This window comes from Cannabis sativa, chromosome X (genome assembly GCF_029168945.1).
Source record: "Cannabis sativa cultivar Pink pepper isolate KNU-18-1 chromosome X, ASM2916894v1, whole genome shotgun sequence".
In the NCBI taxonomy this organism is placed as follows: domain Eukaryota; kingdom Viridiplantae; phylum Streptophyta; class Magnoliopsida; order Rosales; family Cannabaceae; genus Cannabis; species Cannabis sativa.
In genome coordinates, this window is record NC_083610.1 from 60,712,829 (window position 1) to 60,733,498 (window position 20,670).

Sequence of the window (20,670 nt, forward strand, 5' to 3'; positions counted from 1 at the left end):
TAAATTATTACAAATTTACTTTTCTTCCAATTGCAATTAAAATTTAATTTCCGCGCTAATTTTGTTAGTAATCCCATTTAGGGGATTAGGGTTTCTTAAGTATCTTGGGTAACGTGCCTAATAGTTAAGGCGTTACATATTGGCTCACACAAGCACATTGATTTGAATGGATCCTATCATGTTACTAGGTTTATACACAGATGAAAAAAGATTGTAAAATTTACCTGTTACAAATTATTTATTTGACCTATTGACAACTGAACCATTGGTTAAAATCAGATCATTGGATCTGTCAACAGGTTAACCATAGCAATTTAGATCAAACAATAATAGGTCTTATTAAAAAAAAAGTTTAATAATAAACAATATATAAAACACACACATGCAACAAATTGGATAGGTTGATATAGGATTTATTTAATTTAAATTAATTAAATAATTTTCAAAAATTCTAAATAATAAAATATTACTTTCGAAATTATATAATTAAATTAAACCTATAAATTTAAAAAATTAGGTTTTTAACAAACCTAAATATCTATTCAAAAAAGATGCTAACAACTTTTCAAATTTCATGTTATTAAAATAAAATTAAATATTCAATAAAATAAAGTGATAAATAAATATCATTTATTTAATTTTATAATTTAATTTAAATAAAATAACATAATTTGAAAGTTAGCAAAATATCTGGTTATATTTTAAAATTTCTAGATTAAAATAATCTTATTTTAAATTTTAAATAAGGTCATTTTATAATTAATAAAATAATTTAAAATATAAAATATTTGACCTTAAATTTAAAAATAAGATAAAATAATCAAATTTTAAAAATAAGATAACCAACTAAGCAAAAAAAAAGATTTTTATCTATTTTCAGGGTTCAAAAACTACTAATATCTTAAATTACTTAAAAAAATTAATTAATGTAATTCTGATAATTGAATTTGAAATTTGAAAAATAAAAACTAAAATACAAAATTACACAAAAAATTTGAAATTAATTCCATGAAAAAGCATGAAAAAATGAAAAAATTGGAAAAAATTGCATTTGGTACGGATGGTACGCGTGTCCCTAAGGGTGCACAGCCGAGAAACCTTGGCGCTGGGGGCTGCCAGTAGCATTTTCGTGCGTGGAATGGCCCCTGTTCAGACACTGTGTGCGTGTTCTTTCAGACAGGGGGTTGTCCGAACATGCGTGACACCCGTGTGTCACGTGGTGTCCTCGCGCGCATGGGGTGTCACCACCCCTATGATTTTTCCAATTTTTAAAAATTCATAACTAATTCAAATAAAATCAAAATTGAGTTTTGTAAAAAAGTAAATTGCTTAGTTTTTTCCATACTATCCAATAAAAATAATTTCATAATGAAATTCTAATTATTTTACATAAAAAAAATTTACAAACATCAATCAATCACCAATAAACACATAGATCAACATGAATCACATCTAAATCACACATACATAATCTTAGATCCATATTTCTTGAAAGTAAATCAATTACCATGGCTCTGAGGCCAGTTTTTGGAATATTTTTTACCAAGATCTAGATTTACTAACATGTATGTTTTTAACATCCTAAACATGAATTTCTAAAACAATGAAAATAAACACAAAAAAGGTATGAGAAACCTTGCATTGGTTGCAGCGGAATTAAATGACTCCTTCTACTTAGATCTCTAACCCTAGTATCCTTTCTGTCGCAGAGTATCACAAAGATCTGAGCCCGAAACTCCTTCAGTTGTTTGGACTCTTCACAGTCTTACATACTATGATTGAGAACTAACTTGTTATGTGTGGGCATGCACTCAATCACTAATGGCTGAATTTTGTTTAGTGAAGAACACTAAGGATTCGAAAATAAGAGAAGAAAGGAAGAAGAAGAAGTCTCAAAAACCTAGAGAGAAAGAAAGCTAGGTTTATTGCCTTTTAAGCAGTAGTTGGATAATGAGACTTTCTTTTCCTTTTATACTACTTCTCTTAGGGTTAGGGTTGAATTATTTAGAATTAAAAAATGATAAAAAAAATGGACCAAAATTACCTTAAGTGGTCGGCCATTATATGGGCCCAACACTAGTTAGATTTTTGCCATTTTTCTCAACCCTTTGCCTATTTTTCACAAATACTACTTTTTGCAATTTCAACCCTATAAATGCCAAAACTATTTATTTAATAATTAAATTAATTATCAAATAAAATTTTCATTTATAATATTTATTAATTAGACTCCACAAAGTCTCTTAATTAATAAATTAACCCTAAAATCCTATTTCTTCACAATTAAGCCATAACATACTGAAAATTTATAAACTAGACATAGTCTAATTTTAGAATTATAATTGATTAACTCAAATCAATTAACTGATTCTTATAAATAGTTTGTATCAACTAGTATGGGGACCATGGACCTATATAACTGAGCTCCCAATAAGCAGATCTAGAATTTACCAAGTAAATTCTCTAACTTATTAATTCCTCGTTAAACCACTATAGAACTTGGAATTACACTCTCAGCTACATAGAACGCTCTATATGTTCCACGATAGAGATACGCTATTAATTATCCATTGTTATAATCCCAATAATCAATGATCCTCTATAGATTATTTACATTACATAGGGATTAATTTACCGTTACACCCATCAATGTATTTTATCCTTTAAAACACTTAGCCACCTATAAATGATATTTTAGTGAACTAATATAATCACTAAAATGAGCACTCTATCATTTATCTCTATTTAGCAAGGCTTGAAGGAAATTATCGTTTCACTTCTATGTCCGGATAGAAGCTATAGATTCTGTATCTATGATTATCGCTCCCACTCAATTGTACTATCATGTTCCAAAAATATATGTATTACCCGGACCAAAAGGTAGGCTTAACTAACAAATCAAAGAACACAAATAACACTCTTGAGATCGAACCTAACCATGTCAGGATTAAGATCATTTGATCTAGGATCAACTAGGTGATATTGAATTGAATAGATATTACGGTAAATTTATCATACCTAATCCAAGTTCAATATCGATCCCTTCTAATGCATACTCCATACATCCAACCCAAGCTTACTTTAACCAATGCCCTGAAAAGGACATAGCACTTATCCAAGGTGCAAGTAAACTACGTTGAAGATTATCATATCAGTTAAATCCTGTGTATTGATAAATCTAGGAATACATTTAAACAATAATATCAATGTGATAAGGATTTGGATGAATTTATTAATCAAATAAGTAAATAAATGATCACATGAACTAAATAACACATTAAACAAGTAATGAAATTAAATATGTTTCTTTGTTGATAATTGAATAGAAAATATTACATTGAGATAGAGTTTTATTTAGGGCACAAAGACCAACACCCTAAATAAATCCATTTCAATATAATTAGATTTACTAATTAATAAAATATCAGAAATCTCATTCTGTGTTGCATGGTTCACATGATTTATTTCATGATTATGTTTAATGTATAAATTATATTAAGTTTAGAACATATACATATATATATATTTGTTCATGATTATAGTATCGTCAGCACAGTGGAATATAATCATGATTATATGCTCAAAAGTTTAATTCTCATGATTTGTCGGTTCATGGGATTTAGACTGGCATGATAATCGGGGATAAGGTATACTTATACCTTGGATAAGTGTTATGTCCTTTCTAGGGCATTGGCAAAGTTTACCAGTATCGGATGTATAGAGTATACATTAGAAGGGACCGATATTGATCTTGGATAAGATATCATAAACTTACTGTTATATCTTTCTAAGTCAATATCAATGGTTGATCTTAAGTCTATGGATCTTGATCCTGATATGGTTAGGTTCAACTTAGTTGTATTATTCATGTTATTCAAGTTGTTTGTGGAAGCTAACGAATGGTTCTGGCAGATATTTACATCTTCGAAACATGGTAGTTCAATTGAGTGGGGGCGCTAATCATAGATATGGAATCTATAGCGTCTAGGAGTATTTAGAAGTGAAACAATAATTTCCTTCGAGCTTGGCTAAATAAAAATAAATAATTGAGATCTCATTTCAGTAATTATATTAGTTTACTAAAATATCATTTATAGGTAGCTAAATGTTTTAAGGATAAATACATCGAAGGGTAGAGCAGTAATTTTGTCCCTATTCAATGTAGATCATCTATAGAGGATCTTTGACTATTAGGATTGTAATAATAGATAATCATAACATATCTATATCGTGGTACATATAAATCATTCTATATAATTGAAAGGGCTATTCAATTCCAAATCTATGGTGGCGTAAGGAGGAATTAATAAGTTAAAAAATTTACTTTATAAATTCTAGATCTACTTATTGAAAGCTCGGTTATATCGGCCCATGGTCCTCTCACTAGTTGAGATAATATTGTTTGCAGACTCAGTCAATTGATTTTAATTAATCAATTATAATTCTAAAATTAGACTATGTCTTACTTATGAATTTTCACTAAGCAAGGGCTTAATTGTGATGAAAAGAGGTTTTAGGGTCAATTTATTAATTAAGAGACTTTGTATGGTCTAATTAACAAATAATATAAATGGTAATTTTATTAGATAATTAATTATAATTATTAAATAAATAATTTTGGCATTTATAGGATTGAATTAGAAAATATGGTATTATTGAAAGAAGAATAAGTGGTTGAAATAAAGTGGTGAAATTGTAACTAGAGAATGGTTCCATTATATAATGTGCTTTTTGCCCAATATTTTATTCTTTTTTAATCCATATAATTCAAACCTAAGCCCTAGTTGAAACACTATAAAAGGAACATGATGCTCTCATCTCATCCAACTGAACACTCAACACTTTCAACCTGCCAAAATCTAGTTTCTAACTCTGTCAGACAACTTGTAGATGAGAGACACCTTCTATAGTGATTTCAACCCTCCTTCATTGTTCTTCATATCCGAACCCTTAGTGATAGAGTGCCATGCCCACACATAGCAAGTCAAGTACACAATCATAGTGAGTAAGACGGCGGTAACCAAACCGGAATGAGAGAAAGAGATCTAGGCTCAGATCTTGATAATACTCTGCAAGAGAAAGGAACAAGGGTTAGAGATCTAAGCGAAATGAATCATTATATTTCACTGCAACCAATGTAAGGTTTTCTAAACTCTTATGTGTTTAATTTCATTATTTTAGAGATATTCATATTTAGGATGTTAATCAACATACTTGTTAGTAAATCTAGATCCTGGTAAAATATTCGCAACAGTTCCCTAGTCCCACCATCCTTGTTTACTGAATCACTAGGGTAGTTTTTCCTTCCCCTAGGCTTTAAGACTTTCTTTCCAGTCCCTTTTGGCGTAACATGGCCTTTCTAGACATAAGGGCGTCTGAGCCCGGAGGCATCGGTGGCCTTCTACGCATGAGAAGGCCTGTTTGCCAGATTTGTGTTTTTTCGAGGTACGAGAGATGTAGAGTTTTGAGGGTCACCTTCTTTAGCCTTACCCTTGTCCTATACAGGAGTAGAGGTTCAATCGTTATCAGGGTGTCCCCTATTATTTCCATAGACACATTCCTCTGAGGGTTAATCTCCCTCGTCTAGATCTCCAAACTTTGCTTGGAGGCAAGCCATAATTTTCTCAATTCTCTGAGAAGAATTTTCTTGATGGCTAACTTTTGCTTTATCTCGAGCAACACTTTGGACGCTCGAACTACTTAAGGGTCATGCTCATAGTGGTAGCCATCCTTGTATTATCCATCTTTGATGTATTCTCCATCATCGTTGTAAAGACCGCTTAGCTTAAATTTGGAAATTAGCAGATAATTAGGGTTTAATTATGAAAATTATTTATTAATATTGAATTAATTATTTATGATGATTTATTTGAATTCAGAATGCATTTTATATGTCATATATAGAAATATCATAATTTTGCATATTTAGTGCCCGGTAACATTGGAAGGCGGTATTTGGCTATTAGAATCACATCCTAGTATTTTTTTTTAGTATAGCAGGGCAGTTTAGTTAGACATTGGAAATGTTGGGGATTGTCGGGATTTTTGAATTTCCCAAAATACCCCTTAGAGACCTTTAGTGGCTATTAGTATGGAAGGGCAAAATTGTCATTTTGCCAAGCTTTATTTTGTCCTTTAGTGAGACTTGAGTTATTTTACTAAAAGCTAAGTTTAAGTGTTTTATGCTGATAATATTTGAGTAAAAACAAGGTTATTTCATTTATTTTTACAAATATTAAAGATAAGCAAAAAAAAAAAAATCAATTTTCTCTCAAGTCTCTCTTTTTTTGAATCCCCCTAGAGACAGCTAGGGTTTGGATTGTTTTTCTGTATTTCAAACTTGTTCCAGCAGGCGTTAGGAGATCTTAAGCTCTAGGTAATTTCTTGTATCCTTCTCTTTAGTTTCTTGGGTTTTAAGGAAATGAATTTTTGCATGAATTGAGTTATTAGCTACTGTGGTTGCTATAGTTGGTTGTTGTTGTTTTCTGAGGTTTAATTATGCTTAGATATATTGTTTTAGGTTTGTTTTGATGGCTGGTTTAATGATTGAGCAAGCTTTGAGTTTTTAAACTCAAGCTTGGCTCTTTAATGGCATCTCTTGTTTCTGAGTTTGGGTACTGGTTTTGTTGCTTGGAAAATGATCTTTAGGATGTTTAGAACAGGTCCGGAAGGTTTCATGTGAATTGAGGTTGATTTGGTTGAGTTATGGAATTTGTGATATTCCTGCACTGAACCAGAATTCCAGTTTAGAGGGACCAGTAGGAAACGAAATTCTGGTTGGGAACCGGTCTACCGGTTGGGGCAATTTTGGGAATTCTAGTTTTTCCCATTTTTGTGATGTTTAGGGTATTGCCATGTTATTTATCGATAGGGAAACTTTTAGTTTCAAGTTTAATACCCCGAAAAGTGATTTAGCGTGTCACTTACCTATGTTATGATTGATGTGATTTAGGAGCCTGTAATTCGCCGAGCAGTTGTTGCACTCAGGTTGGCCGGCACACCTGAATTCGGAATCAAGGTAAGATTACTATAATGTTATGCATATGTTATTACATGTTTAGCCTACATGTTGTTTATGCCTGTTAGATTACATTGATAGCAGTAATAGTATACATAGCGTTGTACTGATTACTGATAAATGTATGTTGGCTGAAATGTTGATCGATGATGTCACATCAATATGGCTAGAGTATGACTAGTATATTGAGTATAGGCTGACATTATGATCGATAGGATTTTCGTATTAACGTTCTAGACTCAGTGCCGTGTGGGAGACGAGGATTAGGGTTATGATCAAGTGTATTGGCGCCAGGTTATAACCCGGGTTATTGTATGTTTTATGTTATGCTTTTCTTACTGAGTCAGTCGACTCTAAGTGCTATTGCTATGTGTAGGTAAGGGAAAAGCTAAGGTTGAGGAGTCGTGAGAGCGAGCAGATGAAGATTGTACATGTCGGGGGAGTTAGGCCTAGAGCGTACGATCCTCGGGACATCAGGGCTTTTGCTGTTTAGTCGCTAAGCGACAAATATTTTGTATATGGATAGTAAACTTTTGTAACTGTATTTTGTAAATGGGATCCCAGAATTTTATAAATGTGATACAATATGTTTTAAATAATTAAGCAAATTTTTTAATTATTCACGATTTCCAATAATCTCGTTGATTAACAACGAGCTGCACAGTACGTTAAAAATCACGCTAACAAGCCTTTAATAGTTAGGGTGTTACAATTTTGTATCAGAGCCGTCAAGTTGTCTTCCGAAGATCGTCACGACATGTACAATCATCATCAACAGTCAGCTCGTTTCATGGTTCAGTAAGATTTCATTGCTTAGTAGTTTATTTAGTAGTATGATTTAAGAAAAGCCTTTTAGGAAGCATGTTAGTAGCCTGATAGTAGAATAGGCGCATGTTTTTAATTTCCAAATAAGTGGCATTAGTAAGTTTTCTTTGATCACGATCTAACCAGACTAGCTCTTGGTTATGCAGGCTGTTCAGATTAGTAAGGACGCCAGGCGAAACACCAGGAGCCAGGGCAATTCGGTTGGATCAAATGAAGGTTAGGGAGCTAGGATTCCCCTAAATGTTGGTGGCCGAGGTAGAGGTCCCAGGGGCAGGGCACGTGGTCGGGGTGATGCTAACCCGCCACAGGCTACCCAAGCTACCCAAGAGTGGGAAAACAAGTTTGCAGAAATGCAAACCAAAATCAATGAACAAGAGGAAGTAAATCAGCAGTTAAGACATTAGGGTGCTCCTGCAGTGCCTGTTCCAGAAATACCAGTGGCACCTGCCCCTACTGTGCAGGCCGAACCAGTGGTTGCAATGAACCAAATGGAACCCCTGTATGAAAGGTTCCGTAAGCAGGCACCTCCAGTATTTCTGGGAGGTCCCGATGTTATGAAAGCCGAGCAATGGCTAACTGTGATCACCAGGATCTTGAACTTTATGGGTGTCACTGGCAATGATAGAGTGGTATGTGCCACTTTCTAATTTAAAGAGGACGCTGTGGTTCGGTGGGACATGGTGTCCATGATTCACGATGTTACAACAATGACCTGGGAAAAGTTCCACGAGCTGTTCAATGCCAAGTACTATAATGAGGCAATCAGAAGTGCCAAAAGAAAAGAATTCACCCAGTTGACTCAGAAAGAGAACATGAGTGTTACTGAATACATGATGCAGTTTGATCACTTGGCAAGGTTGGCTTCGGGAATTGTGCGAACCGATTTCAGTAAGAAAGAGAAGTATTTAGATGGGTTAAATGCGAAGATCAAACATGACTTGATGATTACTACTGACGATAGAAGCACCTATGCTGAAATGGTGGATAAGGCACTACGAGTTGAGGGCGTAGTGGGATGCATAGTTGAGTCTCGTGAGACTCCGGTTGTTGGAGGGGCTCCGACCCCTCCTGCATTAGGCTTTAGCAGGGGAGGTAGTGGCTCGGCCACTGATCAAAAAATAAAGGCGCCTACTGCATCTAATGATTCAGGTCAGAGAAGAGGTACCGGGGGAACAAGGGTCAAGGCAATCGAGAAGGCAGCTCTGAGACCTGATATGTTGGAATTTATTTTACCAGGATCTTAGATCTACTCACAAGTATGTTGTTTAACACCCTAAATATGAACTTTCTAAAACAATAAATTAAACACATATAATGTTAAGAAAACCTTACATTGATGCAGCGGAATTAGTGTCTCCTTCCACTCAGATCTCTAACCGTTGTATCCTTTCTGTAGCAGAGTATAATCAAGATCTGAGCCCGAATGTCCTTCTTCTTTGAGTTTGATCCTTCACAGTCGTCCAATCTATGATTGAGTTACTGCTTGCTGTGTGTGGGCACTTACTCTTTCACTAGGGTTCGAAATTTATGAAGAGAAAAGAGAGAAGAGGGTTTCGGCCTATAGAAGAAAATATGGAAGGCTCAGTTTTTCTAAAGAGAGAAATTTCTGTTAGAAGATGTTATTAAAGCATGTTATTTGACTGAGCCATCACTTTCTATTAATAGGCAACTAATAGGTTTAGGTTAGGAATAATTTGGCATTAAAATAATGAAAATATCAATTTGAAAATCCACAATAAGTGGCCGGCCATGGTGTGATAATGGGCCCCACTTGATTTTGCAGTTTTAACAAATTTTATTTCTATTTTCTCAAAAACGCCAATTTTCCAATTCTAACCATTTAAATGCCAAGACTAATTATTTAATAACTAAAATAGATTATTAAATAATATTGTCATTTAATATAATTATTAACTAGACATATAAAGTCCATTAATAAATAAATAAACCTAGAATCTCTTTTCTTTACAATTTCACCCCTGCTTAGTGAAAATTCATAAAATTAGACATAGTCTAACTTTAGAATTATAATTGATCAATCACGAATCAATTAATGAGTCTTAGAAGCAGAATGTTCTCAACTAGAATGGGGACCATGGATCTATATGCTGAGCTTCCAATAAGTGAACCAAATTTAACAAGTAAATTTCTACTTATTAATTCTTCGTTGAATCCACTCTTAGAACTTAGAATTGCACTCTCAGACTTATATAGAGCATATTATATGTTCCACAATATCAATATGCTATCTCATTTAACCATTGTTATAATCGTATTGTGATTTAAAGATCCTCTATATAGATGATCTACATCGAGATGGGATTTCTTTACCGTTCTAACCCCTCAATGTATTTTGCCCCTTAAAACACTTAGCTACCTGTAAATGGTGTTTAGTGATCTAATAATTAGTCAATTAAACAAGAGCTCATCCATTTACTTTTATTTGCTAAGCTCGAAGGGAATCATCACTTGACTTCTATACACCAGTAGAAGCAATAGATTCCATATTTATGTTCAGCACTCCCACTCAATCATACTATCATGTTCCCAAAATATACGTATCACCCTGACCCAAAAGTAGGCTTAACTAATAAATCAAAGAACATGAATAGTACTCCTTAGTTGAGCCTAAGCATATCAGGATTTAGATTCTTTTAATCTTAAGATCAACTACTGATATTGACTTGGAAAGATATATATAACGGTAAGTTTGTAATATCTTAACTTAGTTGCAATATCGGTCCAGTCCAATGTATACGCCATACATTCGAAACTAGTATACTTTACTAATGTCCAGGAAAGAACATAACACTTACTCCAAGTGTAAGTACACATCATCGCTGATTATCACATTAGTGTAAATCCAAAACATTGATGAAACAGGGACCATGTAACGCCCTAATGCTAAGGCACGCTATAGTGCTTTTTCAATTATTGTGCAATCTTTGCTAATCAAAGAAGTTTCTCGAAAAACGTGTCAAATTAAAACTTTTGCATTAAATATTAAACTTTGTAATATAATAAAATATTTACAAATTCCGGGATCCCGTTTTCAAACTTTGTAAAATTTACTTTTCAAAATATACATTCCAAAATACACAAATTTACTGGTCGCACAACGACTTTCAAAATACAACTCCCAGATGTCCCGAGACCGAACACTCCAGGTCGCGCTGCTTGACATGTACAATCTCACCCGAGCTCAGGTTCACTCCTGTTCAGCCTTCGCCTTTCCTTTACCTACACAAGGAAGCGGAAACTGTGAGTCAACAGACTCAGTAAGAAATGCATATAACATATCATATAATGTCTGACCTGTAAATAGGCGCCCATACACCTATTTACAGAGCTTAACAGATGAGTATGAACGTTCAACACTAGGGTACGACCACTATACCACATACACATCGTACCTCACTGTACGAGTGTTGGTAGGGTTTACCCCGAACACTGAGTAACATTAAGTGATGTACCACACACCTTAGCACTTTCCCGTGCCAGTGTAGGTATCACTGTATCGTACTCATAATGACAATAATCACTATACCAATGCACTCTGTAACTTATTCATACAAGTGTTGGTAGTGCAAAACATAATTTAAGCATGCATATACAAACACATATACACACATTAAGATAATCACATCACATGTTATATTCAGTTCTGACCTGTTTTCCGAATTCAAGTGTGTTGGCCGACCTGAACGGAATTCTCGTGCTAGATGGATGCCCTAATCACATATTGAAATCGGGTAAGTCACATGATTAAAACCCTAATCCCGGGAAACCCAAAACCGAAACCCTAGGTTCTGTTATACTCTTAATGGGTTATTTTAACTCTGGAAATGGGGAAACACCCAACCGAGGCATCGAAAAGGAAAAAATTGAGAAAATGAAAGGCTCCGGGAACCCTGCCAAAACCGGCTAGCCGGTTTTTGTGGGGCTGCAAACAGGCTAGCCGGTTTGCACCAGGTTTCCCAAAACCTCTCATTTGTTGCTCAAACTTCCACCAATTGCCATGAAACTTTCCAGAGCACCTATACAATGCATAAGCAACAAAATCCAGGCAGTATTTCACAAAACAAACCAACAAATCTCAACTTGCCATTAAAGCTCAAAGCTTGAGTTTCAAAACTCAAGCTTGCTTAAAACTAACACCAAGCATCAAAATCAATAACTAGAACCTTTAATCAATCAATATTGAGCATAAAAACTGAACCCTAACCATTTCTAAACCTAACAGCCCCTAAAACCCAATTTCACATATTCAACCTAAACTTTAAATTCAAGAACTAGGCTAGGAGTTGCTAGAGCTTACCTTGGGTTTAATCTCTAGTTGAATGCCTTGCTGAAACACAGAAATTCAGCAGCAAATCTCCCTTGCTTACTTCAGCCGAAAGAGGAAAAGAGAGGAAGGTTTATGTTGATTTTCTATTTTTCTCCTATTTTCTCTAAATGGAAAAATCTTAAGGAAAATCCATTTTCCCTTGCTGAATTTAACTTGGCTAGGTGTCAACTAACCAAAAAGCCACCTATCCATGATTAAATAAAAAGTCCAAATTGCTCTTTGACTCAAACTTAGGGTATTAACCAAAACTAGGGGTGAAATGGTCAAATTCCATAACCCCGCTCAATCCCGATAATTTATTTTCTCAAAAATATTTTCCACTAAGAAATAAGGTTCTAAACTTACCCATATGATCAATCTAGCCATCCATCGCATTTTCCGTTGTCGCCGAGCAAAAAATACAAAAATAACATATTGCACATATAAGCTAAATAATACCCCTAGAGTTTAATAAAATCTCCGGAATTGAGAAATTATAACTCTAATATTTATTTCTAAATATTGGGGTCCACAATTAAATAAATTCACAAATAATAATAAAATAATAAAATAATAAAATAATAAAATAATAAAAATTAGTGCTAATTGCCCTTACTAATCCAAATTACTAGAGCGGTCATTACAATTATCCCCCCGTTAATAGGATTTCGTCCTCGAAATCTAACCTGAATAGCTCTGGATGTTGAGTTCTCATATCTGACTCCAATTCCCAGGTGGCTTCTTCCACCTTACTGCTCCTCCAGAGCACCTTAACCAGTGCAATAGTCTTGTTCCGAAGAACTTTTTCCTTTCTACCCAAAATGTGTACAGGTTGTTCTTCATAGGTTAAGTCTGGCTACAGTTCAAGGGCTTCATAACTCAAGACATGAGTCGGGTCTGACACGTATTTCCTTAACATCGAAATGTGAAATACGTCATGAACAACCGATAATGCTGGTGGTAAGGCTAGCCGATATGCTACCGGCCCGACCTTCTCAAGTATCTGAAATGGCCCAATGAACCTGGGGCTTAACTTACCCTTCTTCCCGAAGCGCCTAATACCCTTCATCGGTGAAACCCGCAGGAAAACATGTTCCCCTGCCTAAAATGTAACATCTCTGCGCTTCGGATCAGCATAACTTTTCTACATGCTTTGAGCAGCAAGCATCCGAGCCTTGATCTTATCAATTGCTTCATTGGTCCTCTGCACTAACTCTGGACCCAAGTACTTCCTTTCTCCCATCTCGTCCCAATGAATAGGAGAACGATATTTTCTACCATATAACATCTCATAGGGAGCCATCCCTATTGTACTCTGGTAGCTGTTGTTGTAGGAGAATTCAATTAAAGGCAAGTACTTACTCCATGAACCCTCAAAGTCCATGACACAGGCTCGCAGTAAGTCTTCAAAAATCTGAATAGTTCTTTCTGATTGACCATCAGTCTGAGGGTGAAAGGCTGTGCTAAACTTTAACATGGTACCCATAGCCTTCTGAAGACTCACCCAAAACTTTGATGTGAACTTTGGATCCCTATCTGACACAATAGATTTAGGGGCTCCATGGAGACGAACTATCTCCTTCACATACAATTCAGCGTACTGATCCACTAATTATGTAACTTTCACTGGTAGAAAGTGAGTTGATTTTGTGAATCTGTCCACGATGACCCATACTGAATCATACATCCCCGTAGTTCTAGGCAAACCAGTTACGAAGTCCATTGCAATGTCCTCCCATTTCCATTCTGGAAGGACTAAAGGTTGCAATAACCCTGCCGGCCTCTGATGTTCAGCTTTAATTTGCTGGCAGGTTAAACACTTGGACACGTAGTCCACCACATCTCTTTTCATCCCATACCACCAGAAGTAGGGTTTCAAATCCTGATACATTTTGGTGGTTCCCGAATGCAACGAATAAGGCGTGGTGTGAGCTTCATCCAGTATTTCTTTCTTAAGCTCATCAACACTAGGAACACAAACTCGAGCTTTATATAACAACATTCCACTGTTCGAGACTGAAAAGCCTCTAGGCCGACCAGCCATTACTTCGTCTCGAACCTTAACTAGCTCGGGATCTTCCAGCTGTGCCTTTCTGATTCTCTCCAACATATCAGATTGGAGTGTTAAATTATGTAATTTCCCGACCACGAACTCAATCCCTGCACTAACCATTTCCGAGACTAGTTGAGGGGCTATCATAACCGTAGTACAAACTTGCCCGGGACCTTTTCGGCTTAAAGCATCGGCCACAACATTGGCTTTCCCGGGGTGATACAGTATTTCACAATCGTAGTCTTTAACCAACTCCAACCACCTTCTCTGCCTCATATTCAGATCTTTCTGGGTGAAAAAGTATTTGAGACTCTCATGATCTGTATAAATTTCACACTTTTCACCGTAAAGATAATGTCGCCATATCTTTAAAGCAAAAACCACAGCAGCGAGCTCTAAATCATGAGTTGGATAACGCTGCTCATAATCTTTCAACTGACAAGAGGCATAAGCTATGACTTTGTCAGCTTGCATTAGAACACATCCCAGACCCTGTCTGGAGGCCTCACAATAAACCACAAATTTCTCTTGATCTGATGGCAAAGCTAACACCGGAGCTGTTATCAAACGTTGCTTCAACTCCTGAAAGCCTGTTTCACACTTATCTGACCACACAAATCTCTGATTTTTCTTGGTCAATTCAGTTAGGGGCATAGAAAGTTTAGAAAATCCTTCGACGAAACACTGATAATACCCTGCTAAACCGAGAAAACTTCGAACTTCCGTCACAGACTTGGGCCTCGACCAGTTCTTCACTGATTCTACCTTGTATGGATCAACCATAATTCCATGCCTCCCAACAATATGACCCAGAAAGGACACCTCAGACAACCAGAATTCGCACTTTTTGAACTTGGCATACAACTTGTGATCCCTAAGTCGCTGTAATACCATTCGAAGATGATGCTCGTGCTCCTCTTCTGACTAAGAGTATACAAGGATGTCATCGATAAACACTATAACGTAGTTATCGAGGAAATCCTTGAATACCCTATTCATAAGATCCATAAAGGCCGCAGGAGCATTAGTCCATCCGAATGACATTACCAGAAACTCATAGTGCCCATATCTGGTTCTAAAAGCAGTCTTAGGTATGTCCTCCTCTCGAATCCTCAATTGATGATAACCAGATCGCAAATCAATTTTCAAAAACACAGTCTTTCCCTGAAGCTGATCGAACAAATCGTCGATCCTGGGCAACGGGTACTTGTTCTTAATCGTCAACTTGTTTAGTTCCCGATAATCAATACACATTATGAGGGAACCATCTTTCTTTTCCACAAAGAGAACCAGAGCTCCCCCGGGCGATACACTAGGTCTAATAAACCCAATGTCAAGCATCCCCTGAAGTTGCAACTTAAGCTCCTTGAGTTCTGCTGGAGCCATCCTATAGGGAGCTTTAGAAACAGGTTCGACTCCAGGTGCCAAATCAATTACAAAGTCAATCTCTCGCTGTGGCAGCAATCCCGACAACTCCTCGGGAAACACGTCAAGAAAAGCTTTTACCACCCTGACTTCCCCAGGCCCAAATGTTTCAGGTCTGCTAGAGTCAAAAACCACCGCTAGAAATCCTACACAACAATTGCATAGTAAATCCCTAGCCCTTAATGTAGAAATAACTGGGATCCCAGACCCCTGAACTGATCCAACATAAACAAATGGATCTTCACCTTCTGGCTGAAAAATCACCATTTTCCGCTTACAATCTATACTGGCCGAATACTTGGATAGAAAATCCATTCCCAGTATGATGTCAAACTCAGATAATTTCAATTCTATGAGATCAGTACTCAATTCCCTATCTTCGATCCTAATTGGCATAGACCTAATGCGCCTATTAGAGATAACCAATTCCCCGCTAGGCATTAGGGTTCCAAACCCTCTTTCTAAAATATCACAAGGCCTACCCAAAAGATCAATTATTCTTGTAGCTACATATGAACGTGTAGCTCCCGAATCAAATAATATTGTAAACATTAAGTTGTTGACGGGAAGCTGACCTGTCACAACAGAAGGACTGGCTGCAGCATCAGCTTGGGTGATGGCAAACACTCGAGGAGGAACTGGTTTCACCTCCGCTTTCGGCTCCTCTTTCTTTGCCTGGGGCAATCCTTCTTGAAATGAACCACCATGCCACATAAGAAGCATGTCTTCCGGTTACACTCTCCCGAATGATGTTTCTTGCATCGCGGACACTCAGGGTAAGAGTAACCCTGGCGTCCTCCTCTGCCTTGGTTCCCACAGAACCGCTTACTTTGCCCCGAGCCACCAGAAGCTGGAACAATTTTTCTTTTCTGCTCGGTGGTGGAGTCACCACCATCCCTACCATAAACAGGAGTAGGAACAGTGGGGGTTCCACCAACACTCGAAGTCACCCGGGGCTCCTGAAGGAATTTCACTACACCCTTGGCTCTCAAAGCCTTTTCAACCATCTCCGCATATGTAGTTGCCTCAGTAGTAGTAATAACAAGATCATGTCTAATCTTTGCACTCAAACCCGCCAAATATTTCTCTTCCTTGCTGAAATCAGTTGGCACCATTCCCGCTGCCAACTTGGCCAAACGGTCAAACTTTGTCATATATTCAGTAACCGACATTCCCTCAGTTTGAACCAATTCAGTGAACTCTTTCCGCTTTGCACTGCGGACTGCTTCGTTGTAATACTTAGAGTTAAACAACTCCTTAAATTCTTCCCAGGTCATCAGCGTGACGTCTCGAGTGAGGGTTATCAACTCCCACCACACGAGAGCGTCTTCCTGAAACTGAAAAGTGCCGCAGGTCACCCGGTCATTTCCAACCACTCCCATAAAATTGAGGATACGATCAATCACTGAAAGCCACTGCTCGGCCTTCATCACATCAGGACCTCCCAGAAACACTGGAGGTGCCTGCTTCCGGAATCTTTCGTACAACAGCTCCGTACGGTTGCCAACAATAGGTTGTTTTGCTCGCACCGCAGGAACTGCCACAGCTTGAACCACTTGAGGAGGCACGGCAGGAAGACCCTGCTGCCTCAATCTTTGAATCTCTTCATCTTGTTGGCGGATTCTATCTTGCATTTCCGCAAATCTTTGCTCCCAGTCAGGAGGAGCTTGAGGTAGATTTACAGGGCGACCACCCTGAGCTCTTCCACGGCCACGGCCGCGACCACGAGGATTTTGGGGATTCCTCTGACCGCCTCCGGTCTCAACCATATCGCCCTGACTTCTTGTCTTTCACGAGGCGTCCATTTAATAGGACTTAGCCTGCGAATCCATAAGCCAGGCAGGTTAGACAGCGATCAAAATTTAACACCGCTCTTAAAAACTAAAAGGCAACACACTTTACATACTTTTTTTTTTCTAAATAATTAATTAAAATCTAATATACTTCCTAACATGCTTTCACATTCACATTTATTTAAGTACTAAACAAGTATCGGATTACTGAATCGTTAACCGAGCTTTCTCTGATGAAGATTGTACATGTCTTAGCAAGCTTCGGTAGACAAACCTGGCGGCTCTGATACCAAAATTGTAACGCCCTAATGTTAAGGCACGCTATAGTGCTTTTTCAATTATTATGCAATCTTTGCCAATCAAATAAGTTTCTCGAAAAACGTGTCAAATTAAAACTTTTACATTAAATATTAAACTTTGTAATATAATAAAATATTTACAAATTCCGGGATCCCGTTTTCAAACTTTGTAAAATTTACTTTTCAAAATATACATTCCAAAATACACAAATTTACTGGTCGCACAGCGACTTTCAAAATACAACTCCCATATGTCCCGAGACCGAACACTCCAGGTCACGCTGCTTGACATGTACAATCTCACCCGAGCTCAGGTTCACTCTTGTTCAGCCTTCGCCTTTCCTCTACCTACACAAGGAAGCAGAAACTGTGAGTCAGCAGACTCAGTAAGAAATGCATATAACATATCATATAATTTCCGACCTGTAAATAGGCACCCATACACCTATTTACAAAGCTTAACAGATGAGTATGAACGTTCAACACAAGGGTACGACCACTATACCACATACACATTGTACCTCACTGTACGAGTGTTGGTAGGGTTTATCCCGCACACTGAGTAACACTAAGTGATGTACCACACACCTTAGCACTTTCTCGTGCCCGTGTAGGTATCACTGTATCGTACTCATAATGACAATAATCACTAGACCAATGCACTCTGTAACTTATTCATACAAGTGTTGGTAGTGCAAAACATAATTTAAGCATGCATATACAAACACATATACACACATTCAGATAATCACATCACATGTTATATTCAGCTCTTACCTATTTTCTGAATTCAAGTGTGTTGGTCGACCTGAACGGAATTCTCGTGCTAGATGGATGCCCTAATCACATATTGAAACTGGGTAAGTCGCATGATTAAAACCCTAATCCTGGGAAACCTAAAACCAAAACCCTAGGTTCTGTTATACTCTTAATGGGTTATTTTAACTCTGGAAATGGGGAAACAACCAACCGAGGCATCGAAAAGGCAAAAATTAAGAAAATGAAAGGCTCGGGGAACCCTGCCAAAACTGGCTAGCCGGTTTTTGTGGCACTGCAAACCGGCTAGCCGGTTTGCACTAGGTTTCCCAAAACGTCTCATTTGTTGCTCAATCTTCCACCAATTGCCATGAAACTTTCCAGAGCACCTATACAATGCATAAGCAACAAAATCCAGGCAGTATTTCACAAAACAAACCAACAAATCTCAACTTGCCATTAAAGCTCAAAGCTTGAGTTTCAAAACTCAAGCTTGCTTAAAACTAACACCAAGCATCAAAATCAATAACTAGAACCTTTAATCAATCAATATTGAGCATAAAAACTGAACCCTAACCATTTCTAAACCAAACAGCCCCTAAAACCCAATTCCACATATTCAACGTAAACTTTAAATTCAAGAACTAGGTTACGAGTTGCTAGAGTTACCTTGGGTTTAATTTCTAGTTGAATTCCTTGCTGAAACACAGAAATTCAGCATCAAATCTCCCTTGCTTACTTCAGCCGAAAGAGGAAAAGAGAGGAAGGTTTATGTAATGACCGCTCTAGTAATTTAGATTAGTAAAGGCAATTAGCACTAATTTTTATTATTTTATTATTATATGTTAATTTATTTAATTTTGGATCCCAATATTTAGAAATAAATATTAGAGTTATAATTTCTCAATTTCGGAGATTTTATTAAACTCTAGGGGTATTATTTAGCTTATATGTGAAATATGTTATTTTTGTAATTTTGCTCGGCGACAACGGAAAATGCGATGGATGGCTAGATTGATCACATGGGTAAGTTTAGAACCTTATTTCATAGTGGGAAATATTTTAGAGAAAATATATTATCGGGATTGAGCGGGGTTATGGAAATTGACCATTTTACCCCTAGCTTTAGAAATACCTAAGTTATAACTTTAAGGGCATTTTTGTCATTTGGGCATTTTTGTTATAACTTTATGTGGCTGCCCTAGGTATTTGACACCTAGCATTTAACTTTCAACAAAGGGTTTAATTAATCCTTCTTCCCAATTTAGAAAATCAAAGAAAGAAAGGAAAATTAGAAAAAAAAAATGTCATTTTGAAAGAGAAGCTCTTTCTTCTCTCTCTCTCTCTCTCTCTCTCTCTCTCTCTCTCTCTCTCTCTCTCTCTCTCTCTCTCTCTCTCTCTCTCTCTCTCTCTTCGAGGGCAGCAAGAACAAGGGAAGGGGCTGCTGATTCTTGGTGATTTCAGCAAGGAAACATTGGGAGATTCAAGTTAAGATAAGCCCTAGTGAACCCCTCTTTAGTTTTTTAAGTTTTGCTTAGTTTGAAATGGTGAAATTGTGTTATAGGAGCTGTTAGAGTTTGATGTGTTGGGTTTTATGCCCTAAATAAAACTCATTTCATATAATCAGATTTACTTATTAATAAAGATCAGAAATAACATTTTATGTTGCATGGTTCACATGATTTATTTCATGATTATATGTATATAATGTATGAATTCTTTTTAAGTCCAGAACATATGAGTTGGTTAAAGATTATAGTGTTGTCAGCACAGTGGAATATAATCTTTATTGTATGTTCAAAAGTAGATTCCCTGATTTGTCAGAACACTGGATTTAGACTGACATGGTATAATCAGCGATAGGTATTCTTACACCTTGGAAAAGTGTTATGTCCTTTCCTGGACATTGGCAAAGTTTACCAGTATCGGATGCATGGAGTATGCATTGGAATGGACCGATATTGAACTTTGAATTAGATTTTGAAACTTACCGTAAATATCTATTCAATTCAATATCACTTGTTGATCCTAGATCACATGATCGAAATCCTGATATGGTTAGGATCAATTTCAAGAGTATTATTCGTGTTCTTTGATTTGTTAGTTAAGCCTAATCTTTAGTCTGGGCAATACATACATTTTGGGAACACGGTAGTGCAATTGAGTGGGGGAGC